The sequence below is a fragment of the Macadamia integrifolia genome, chromosome 10, assembly GCF_013358625.1.
Source record: "Macadamia integrifolia cultivar HAES 741 chromosome 10, SCU_Mint_v3, whole genome shotgun sequence".
NCBI lineage: Eukaryota > Viridiplantae > Streptophyta > Magnoliopsida > Proteales > Proteaceae > Macadamia > Macadamia integrifolia.
Window position 1 is genome coordinate 32,356,240 of NC_056566.1, and position 10,567 is coordinate 32,366,806.

Genomic DNA, 10,567 nt, shown 5'->3' on the forward strand with positions numbered 1-10,567 from the left:
CTCCATCGTGGCTGCCTCTACTCCAATGATGCTCTTTCGTATTGGCAGCTGGGAAATTTTGTGTCAAGATGTTAGGGTTAGGGGTTGAGGTTCTCTTCCCAGTTCGAACTGATTTCCCCTCCTCAGGTTGGGCATCCGGGCTAGCCTGTTGAAGTTCGTTAAGGCCATATGGGCCCTTTTTTATGCCCTTTTGGGTTTGTAAACCCCCTTTTGGGGCTATATTTCCCCTCCCTTTTATGCATTTTAAAATTCACCTAAAAAAAAGTCCAAGACTCGGCGTAGCACCGCTAGACCTTACGTTCTAAGGCACACAAGTCCTAGCCTTAGCTCAACACCATAAGACCTAACGATTCTAAAGGACACAAGTCTAAGCCTCAGCTTGGCACTCGCGCTCTATGGCACTCAAGACACGTGCATGCAAAGAAAGAAGATGCAGAAGAAAAGAAAAAGGCCATGATAAAATTTTCATTATCTTGTCAAAAATAAAATTTACATCCATGCCCAAAGACGGCCTGATTACAAAAAAGCGAGGGAGTAAAAAAGCAAAAAGAGCAGAACAAGCAGTAAGTCAAGCAGGGCCTGGAACAGGTTCAGGAGGCCACAGGAGGATCACCTCTTCCCCCACTTCCTCGGCCACATTGCCAATTTATTGCACCGTTGACGCAGGAGGTGAGATGTAGAGCTCATATTCATTGAGGCCAAGGGCAGGGTACTTCCTCAAGACGAAGTTCACTGTAGCGTCTGACCCCTCCTTGAAGGAAGAGGTGTTGAGACTGAGCAGCTAATCTTTACAGGCCTTAGATTTGAGATACGCCTCAGTAGCTCTGGCCATGGCCTCCCTCAACTCGGCATGGTGTTGTCCCTCTAGGGCTTTGATTGCAGCTTGGTGAGCCTCACCTTTCTTCAACAATTCTTCCTGACACTCCCCAACCTCCACATGCAAATGCTCCTTGTCCTTGCTAAGAGCGTTGTTTGCAAGAAATTGCTGGCTCATATGTCTCCAACTCACTCAATCACTTCTCAACTGAGAGAGCCCCGACCTCATCCAAGACTTTCTACCCGCGGCCTCCAGCTAACCTATAGCCTTAGCAAATTGGTCATGGAGCTTCCTCGCCTCGGCCTAAGTAACCCGCTTCCCCACAGCCATTCTTTCGAATCTCCTGGTCACCTATATCGACCAATTGGAACCCCACATAAAAATTCAGCCTTAGGTTGAGCAAGTAACCAAGAAGGAAACAACAGTTCTGCTTCGGCTCGGCCATTTACATCGCACATCCGCTGGTGAACATGCTCCGCAACATAGACATCCAGATGGACCTTAACCCCCTCTATATGGGCCAGATCCTACCCCTTCTTGCCCCAGATCCAGGCCACTGTCTTGTCCGTAATGGACAGATCATTCTCCAGCAAGTTCCAATCTGGAGGAATGGTTTTGTTCCCTAGGCCGCGAGGGACCCTGAGTGGAACGACAGCAGACTTGTCCCTGGCTTCAATGGTGTCAGGGGAGGACCAATCTTTTCTTCTCTTGCGGTTGATGAGAAGACAATGGCAAAGTGGGGCATTTTTCCTTCACTCCTAGAACAAGGGCAAGTCTCATCTTGTCCTTCCCTTTGTTGAGACCCTTTACTTGGGTCGGCTCCTTCTCAAGTGGGTGTTCTTTCTCCACCCCTATCGCTGGAGGGTTCTCCCCCACCTGAGCTGAGGCGATGGTGCTTGGCTGTTTGTTCTTATCCCCCGCCTGAGCCGAGGTGGTGGTACCTAGCTATTTGGCATTCTCAATCGCCTTTTCCTCAGCCCTCTTGGCGGCCTGCTTAGCTGCCTTAGCCCTTCGAGCCTCCAATGTCATGGCCGTGAGCTTCTTCTTATCTATAACCACTATAAAAAGGAAAAAGAAACCAAGAGGTGTCAACTACGACAATATGCATAAAGAAGAAAGAAACAAAAAAAAGGAAAAGTATATGTTGGTATGCCGAGTCGGGGACCCTCACCCTCTTTTGGAACTTCATTGAGTTCCTATTCCCACAAGAAGTCCTCCTGCAGCATCCGGATATCCACAACCTCCTCCGTAACTAGACATATTTGGACTATCTGATACTCTTGTTCTTTAAGGGCAGGGGCTTGGTTCAGCTTCTTGGGGGAGGGCTCGAACCAGGTGATCTTAAATGGGTTCCCCAACATGGCTACAAAGAAGAATCGGCTCTTCCAATTCTTCACCGAAGTGGGCATGTGAGGGAAGAGCTGGATAGTCCCGTATTGCTTCTTATCCTGACGGGAGAAGTAATACCACCCTATCACGTGCTTTTTCAAAATGAAGAAATGCCAGAAAGTGCCAAGGGTCACATCTTTGCTTCAACTTCGAGACAGACATCGAATCCAAACAAGATCCTCCAAGAGTTTGGCATCAGCTGACATGGCACTAACCACCAGTAATTGAGAGCCGTGCAAGCAAAATGTGACACAGGGATCTTGAGGCCATTAAGGGAAGCCACTTCATAGAGGGACACCTCGTCCTCATTCGAATCAGCTGACTACATATCGTTGGGAGCCCGCATCACCACGTCGTCGGGTATCCCGAACCACTCCCTCATGCTATTTAGGGTTTTAACTCGAACTGCTCCCGATACACCTTGAACGGATGGCGCCATGTGGTGACCAATGCAGGTTTCGCGCCTAAAGTGCAACGCACGACGACTAACATAAATCCCTATTTATAAGACTTGAAGTGACAACCCGAGGCTCTACATACTCTGGCAAGCCGACCCGACCTGCCAGAGTGGGAGGCGTATGATGAGCCTAAAAGTGTACATGGCTCGGAACCACCGCTTAAGATGCCAATTCTGACCTCAATAGACCGAGCCTCTTGCTCGGTCATCTTGTCAAACATTTGCCAAGTATGGACTCTCCATAAGTTGCACCTTCCACCACCAATATATAATTAAGGTAAACCACTAAAAAAAGGATCGGTTCTTTGCTAAAATTTTACATGTTGCGAGTTTTCTAACTTTGGCATCATATAGGTCCCCGTCAGATCAGCCCGGGACTCTATTTACTATTTTTCTGTGCAGGAGCATCTAGGAGCCTCAGCTCTTGCCTAGGAATTCTGCCGGTTAGATTTTATCACATCACGTGGTTAAACTCTCCCCAAAGATAACCTCACAGTCCTTACATAACCTCCTCTTTGCCCTTTTTGTGAGGAAAAAATCTATTTGGCTGGTATAATTCCCACTTTTGTTGGTAACTAGGTGCTCTTCTCTTTTCGCGAAGAAAGTGTTTACAATGGAAAGATCATAAGCTACTGCAAAGTCCAGGATTGAGGTCCCTCTTCGTTCCTCTCCCCAACCCCATAGCCTCCATAAACACCTTCATATCCTCTACGAACCCTCCTAGCATATCCATTTAAATCACCTCCAATAATAATCGATCCATGTCCCATAATTGGCGCTTGATCCTTTCATCCAATCCTACTTGGGGTGCTTAAGCAGAGACAATATTGACAACATTTTTGTCCAACACTAGTTTGATGGATATAATCCGATCGCCAATTCTTTTGACATCCACTACATCATTCTTTAGATCATTGTCCACTATAATGCCTACTCCGCTTTTGTTACTTTGATCTCCGGTATGCCAAAGTTTGAAGTCATCCAATGGCTTAGCTTCGTTACCCTTCCATCTAATCTCTTGAATACATATGCATGCAATGCTAATCCTTCTCTACTCATAAAATCAATCAATTCCAAGCTCTTCCTGGTTAAGGATCCAATTTTCCAAGATGTTAATCTAGTCCTGCGCTTCTGAGCTGGTATCTTTCCTCTCACGTGCTCTTGACCACTTATCACCACATTCGGGCGTCGATACTGAGCGTCGCTTACTGGGGACGCCCTAGCAAAAGAAAGACGAAAAGACATGACAAAAAGCAAAAAAGAGATTAGAAAACAAAAGAATCCATGCAAAAGGAGATTGGATGAATATAATAGAGTGTCGGCTGCCTACCTAAAGCACCAATATGAGGAGATACAAGTAGGTAGGAAATAGGTATATATAAAAAGGTACAGAGGGAAGGGCACCTAGAACATTAAATGGTACAACATAACAAACGGACAAGGCGAATACTCAACGAAAACATTAATGCTACACGGATACACATGTCTCATACATTCACACAAAACAACATGGGTACAATAGATATAAACAAAACGCCAGCATATACAACAACCAAATATATAAAGAAACATCAAATGATACATTAAAATAAAGAACCAGACCTAAACCATATACAAAAATCGATCACGGAAAATTAACTTTTGCAAGTCAAATGGTAAAAATACAATATATCCCGATGCCAACCATAAAGATAAGACACATGCAACTTTAAACTAAAACCTAAACAAGGGTAGGCAAGATAACAGGTTACCAATAAATAAATATATGGGCATATATTCTCGACATACAAGAGGGGGTGTAAGAGAAGTTCCTTACTACCCAGAGGGCTCCAACCCCTGTCAAGACCCAATTGTACATTTAAACCAGGATATCAAATCCCTCAAGAGCATTGATGTTGACCTATACACTGTTGAGCAATCCAGGACATACCAGAGAAGACCAGAGCAGATTGGCGCAACTTGAACTAGGGATAAGATATCCCTCAAGAGCATTGATGTTGACCTATACACTATTAAGGAGTCCAGGACATAACCAGAGAAGACCAGAGCAAATTGCCGCAGCTTGAACTAGGGATAAGAGATAGTGGTTAGGCTAGGCAACGGTCCAAAATCTTTGTAGGGGGTAAGGATAGGTCGAGAGACAGTATTGGTTTGTAGGCAAGAGGACTAGAGGAGAAAAATGAAGTGAAACTTTGTAAGGGGAGGTTGTTAGGGTCGAGTGGGGAAAATAAGAAGTTCTAGAATATAGGGAAAGTTAAAAAAAAGGAGAGAATCGGATAGTAGAATTTTTCTTATTGTGAAAATTGATTACATTTCTAGTGTGAAGAATAATGAAAAAGCTCAAGTGGTAGAGGTAGAAAGGGAAAAAAGAGGTTGTGGGAGAGAAATCGAGGAGAAGGAGAGAAAATTGAGGGCTGGGATAGTGATTAGTGGCAGAGAAAGTGGGGAGAATTTTTGCTAGGTTGTGCGAAAGAGATTGAGGGGAGGGGGAGAGAAAATCGGGTGCTAGGATAGTTATTAGTGGTACAAAAAATAGGAGAAAATTTCTAGGTCGTGCAAGAGAGGGAGAGAAAATCGAGGGTTGGGATAGTTACTAATAGGAGAGAAAATAGAGAGAAGTCATGCTAGGTCGTGTAAGAGAGATCGAGAGAAGAGAGATTCGAGGAAGGGGTTGGGGTAGAGAAAGAGAGAAATCAAGAGCTGGGATAATTATTAGTGGGAGAGAAAATCGGGACAATTTTCGCTAGGTCGTGCGAGAGGGAGAGAAAATAGGGAGTTGGGATAGTTATTAGTGGGAGAGAAAATCAAGAGAAGTCATGCTAGGTCATACACGAGAGATCAAGAGAAGAAACAAATTCGAAAAACAGTAGGGGTCGGGGTCAGGTAGAGCAGAGAAAATCGAGTGCTGGGATAGTTATTAGTGGGAGAGAAAATCAGGAGAAGGCATACTAGGTCATGCAAGAGAGATAGAGAGAAGAGTGAGAGATTCGAGAAAGGGGTTGAGGGTTGAGGGTTGAGGGTTGAGGGTTGAGGGTTGAGGAGAGAAAATTGGGAGAATTTTTGCCAGGTCGTGTCAGAGGGATCGAGGGAGAGAGAAAACTGGGGACTAGGATAGTTATTAGTGGGAGAGAAAATCGGGAGAATTATTGCTAAGTCGTGCGAGGGAGAGAAAATCGATGGCTAGGACAGTTTAAGTGGGAGAGAATCAAGAAAAGTCAAGCTACGTCGTACGAGAGATTGAGAGAAGAGGGAGATTCGAGAAAGGGTTTAGGGTAGAGAAGGAGAAAGAAAATCGTGGTTGGGATAGTTATTAGTGGGAGGAAAAAATGAGAGAATTTTTTGCTAGGTCATGCGAGAGATATCGAGGGAGAAAAAATTGGGTATTGGGATAGTTATTAGTGAAGGAGAAACTTGGGAGAATTTTTGCTAGGTCGTGCGAGAGGGAGAGAAAATCGGGGGCTCGGATAGCTATTAGTAGGAGAGAAAGTCAAGAGAAGTCATGCTAGGTCAGGCAAGAAAAATCGAGAGAAGAGAGATAGATTCCAAAAAGGGGTTGGGGCAGATAAAGGGAGAGAAATCGGGGGCTAAGATAGTAACTAGTGGGAGAGAACATCAAGAGAATTTTTGCTTGATCGTGCAAGAGAGATCGAGGGGGAGAAAAAATTTGGTGCTAGGAAAGTTATTAGTGGGAGATAAAATTGGGAGAATTTTTACTAAGTTGTGCGAAGGGAGAGAAAATCGGAGCTTGGGATAGCTATTAGTGGGAGAAAATCAGGGGAAGACATGCTACATCGTGTGATCATCCACGACCTGGTGGTCAAGCAATCGAAACAACCTCCCAACATTCTTGAGGTAAGAGTGTGTAATTCTCACCCCCCAGACCTTGCACATGCGGGATCCTCGTGCACCAAGTCCGCCCTTTTATTTCAACCACAACTAGGATAGTTATTAGTGAGAAAGAAAATCGTGAAAAGCCACAATAAGTCATGTAAAAGATTCGAGAAAAGGGTTGGGGGTAGAGGAGAGAAAATCGGGGGTCGGGATAGTTAATAGTGGGAGAGAAAATGAGGAAAATTTTTGCTAGGTCATGCTAGAGAGATAAGGGAGAGAAAATCGAGTGCTGGGATAGTTATTAGTGAGAAAAAATCGAGAGAATTGTTTTTAGGTTGTATGAGAGAGATCGGGAGAAGAGAGACATTCGAGAAAGGGGTCGGGGTAGAGGAGAGAAAATTGGGTGCTACGACAATAATTAGTGGGAGAGAAAATCAGGAGATTTTTTATGGGTCATGCAAGAGGGAGAGAAAATCGGGGGCTGGGATAGTTACTCATGGGAGAGAATCGAGAGAAGTCATCCTATGTCATACAAAAGGGATCAAGAAAAGAGACATTTGAGAAAGGGGTGGGGGTAGAGGAGAGAAAATCGAGTGCTAGGAAAGTAATTAGTGGGACAAAATAGGGAGATTTTTTGTTGGGTCATGGGAACAGGAGAGAAAATTGGGGGCTGGGATGGTTACTAGTGGGAAATAAAATTGAGAGAAGTCATGCTAAGTCGTATGACAAGGATCGAGAGAAGAGAGATTCGAGAGGACGGTTAGGTTAAATAAGATAGAAAATCGAGGACTAGGATAGTTATTACTGGGAGAGAAAATGAGAGAATTTTGCTAGGCCGTGCGAGAAAGAACGAGGGAGGGAGAAAATCGGGGGCTAGGATAGTTATTAGTGGGAGAGAAAAATGGGAGAAGTTATGCTAGGTCGTGCGAGAGAGAATCAAGAAGGGTCGATGGTAGAGAGAAAATCTAGGCTGGGATAGTTATTAGTAAGGGAGAAACTCAAGGGAATTTTTGCTAGGTCGCGCGAGAGGAAGAGAAAATCGGGGGCTCGGATAGTTATTAGTAGGAGAGAGTCAAGAGAAGTCATGCTAGGTCAAGCGAGAGAAATCGAGAGAAGAGAGATAGATTCCAAAAAGGGGTTGGGGCAGATAAAGGGAGAAATCGGGGGCTAAAATAGTTATTAGTGGGAGAGAAAATCAAGAGAATTTTGCTTAGTCGTGCGAGAGAGATCGAGGGGGAGAAAAAATTTGGTGCTGAGAAAGTTATTAGTGGGAGATAAAATTGGGAGAATTTTTACTAAGTTGTGCGAGGGAGAGAAAATTGGTGCTTAGGATAGATATTAGTGGGAGAAAATCAGGGGAAGGCATGCTACATCGTGTGATCATCCACGACCTGGTGGTCAAGCAATCAAAACAACCTCCCAACATTCTTGAGGTAAGAGTGTGTAATTCTCACCCCCCCAGACCTTGCACATGCGGGATCTCGTGCACCGGGTACGCCCTTTTATTTCAACCACAACTAAGATAGTTATTAGTGGGAAAGAAAATCGTGAAAAGCCACAATAAGTCATACAAAAGATTCGAGAACAGGGTTGGGGACAGAGGAGAGAGAAAATCGGGGGTCAGGATAGTTATTAGTGGGAGAGAATCAGAAAATTTTTTGCTAGGTCGTGCGAGAGAGATGAGGGAGAGAAAATCGGGTGCTGGGATAATTATTAGTGGGAGAGAAAATTGAGAAAATTTTTTTTAGGTCGTACGACAGAAGTCATGCTAGATCGTACGAGAGAGATCTAGAGAAGAGAGACATTCGAGAAAGGGGTCAGGGTAGAGAAGGAGAGAAAATTGGGTGCTACAACAATAATTAGTGGGAGAGTAAATCAGGAGATTTTTATGGGTCATGCGAGAGGGAGAGAAAATCGGGGGGTTGGGATAGTTACTCATGGGAGAGAATCGAGAGAAGTCATTCTATGTCGTACAAGAGGGATCGAGAAAAGAAAGACATTCGAGAAAGGGGTGGGGTAGAGGAGAGAGAAAATCGGGTGCTAGGATAGTAATCAGAGGGAGAGAAAATCAGGAGATTTTTCGATAGGTCATGCAAAAGGGAGAGAAAATCGAGGCCTGGGATGGTTACTAGTTGGAAAGAAAATCGAGAGAATTCATGCTAGGCCGTGTGAGAAGGATCGAGAGAAGAGAGATTTGAGAGGACGGTTAGGTTAAAGGATATAGAAAATCGAGAGCTAAGATAATTATTAGTGGGAGAGAAAAAGGGAGAATTTTTACTAGGTCGTGCGAGAGAAGGGAGAGAAAATCGAGGGCTAAGATATTATTAGTGGGAGAGAAAACCAGGAAAAGTTATGCTAGGTCGTGCAAGAGATTGAAAAAAGAGAGATTCAAAAAGGGGTCGATGGTAAAGGAGAGAGAAAATCTGGGCTGGGATAGTTATTAATGGGGGGAGAAAATCAGGAGAATTTTTGCTAGGTTGCGCCAGAGGGAGAGAAAATCGAGGACTGGGATAGTTATTAGTGTGAGAGAAAATCGGGAGAAGTCATGCAAGGTCATATGAGAGAAATTGAGAGAAGAGAGAGATTCAAGAAAGGTGTTGGTGGTAGAGAATGAGAGAGAAATCAAGGCTTAAATAGTTATTAGTGGCAGAGAAAATCGAAAGAATTTTTCCTAGGTCGTGCGAGAGGGAGAGAAAAAAGGGAGAAGTCATGCTACATCGTGTGATCATCCACAATCTGGTGGTCAAACGATTGAAACATCCTCTCGACATTCTCGGGGTAAAACTGCGTATTTCTCACCCTCATACCTTGCACATGCGGGAGCCTCGTGCACCGGATACGCCCTTTTTATTTCATCCACGACTAGGATAGTTGTTAGTGGGAGAAAAAATCGAGAGAAGTCATGTTAGATAATGCGAGAGAGATCGAGAGAAGAGAGTGATTCGAGAGAGTGGTTGGGAGTAGAGGGGGAGAGAAAATCAAAGTTGGGATAGTTATTAATGGGAGAGAAAATCGACAGAATTATTGCCAGGTCATGCAAGAGAGATCGAGTGAGAAAATCAGGTGCTGGGATAGTTATCTGTGGATAGAAAATCAAGAGATTTTTGCTACGTCATGCGAGAGAGGGAGAGAAAATCGGAGTTTGGGACAATTATTAGTGGGAGAGAAAATCGACAGAAGTTATGCTAGGTCGTACGAGAGAGATCGGGAGAAGAGACATTCGAGAAAGAGGTCGGGGTAAAGGAGAGAAAATCAGGTGTTGGGGTAGTAATTAGTGCGAGAGAAAATTTAGAGAATTTTTTCTAGGTCATGCGAGAGGGACAGAAAATCAGGGCCTGAGATAGTTATTAGTGGGAGAGAAAATCAGAACTCATGCTAGGCTTCGAGAGAGATCGAGCTAAAAGAGAGATTCGAGAAAAGTTTGGGGATAGAGAAAGAGAAAGAAAATCAAGGCTGGGATAGTTATTAGTGGGAGAAAAAATCGGGAGAATTTTTGCTAGGTCGAACGAGAGAGTTTGTAGGTAGTGAAATAGGGTGTTGTGATAGTTATTAGTGGGATAGATACTTGGGAGAAGTTTTGCTAGGTTGTGCGAGAGAGGGAGAAAAATTCGGGGGCTAGGATAGTTATTACTGGGAGAGAAAAATGGTAGAATTGAAGCTTTATTAATTTATTGAGATGTTCGGTTCAAGGATATACGAAGTGGCCTTTCACCCTCCACATTGCTGAATTTACTTATAAAAGTTCAATGAACCGGACTACAAATCATACTGCTTCTGAGATATTTCTAGGAGTTGAGACAAAGGGATCTATTGATCTTGTTCCATTACCAGAGTTTGCCTTGAGGCTGACAAGTTCTAGCGTCATATCACTCATGTGCATGTTGATGTTCGAACTTCAACGACTCATCGCTTTGAACAATGATGTGTATAAAGCTTCATCTGATTGCCATCGATGTTATGTGGCGTACAAACCAGGAGAAATGGTGATGATTAACGTCAAACCTGAGAAGTTCCAAACTCCATCCAAGGAAGATAAATCCCCAAAAGGTGCTGAAACGAGTAGGACCTAATGC

General features: G+C 44.0%; 1 protein-coding gene across 1 annotated transcript in view; it reads right to left on the reverse strand.

Annotated features, from left to right (window-relative positions):
- Window positions 1–10,567, reverse strand: part of LOC122091609 (26S proteasome non-ATPase regulatory subunit 7 homolog A-like) — a 36,085-nt gene that overhangs the window by 22,183 nt on the left and 3,335 nt on the right. The window lies entirely within an intron of this gene.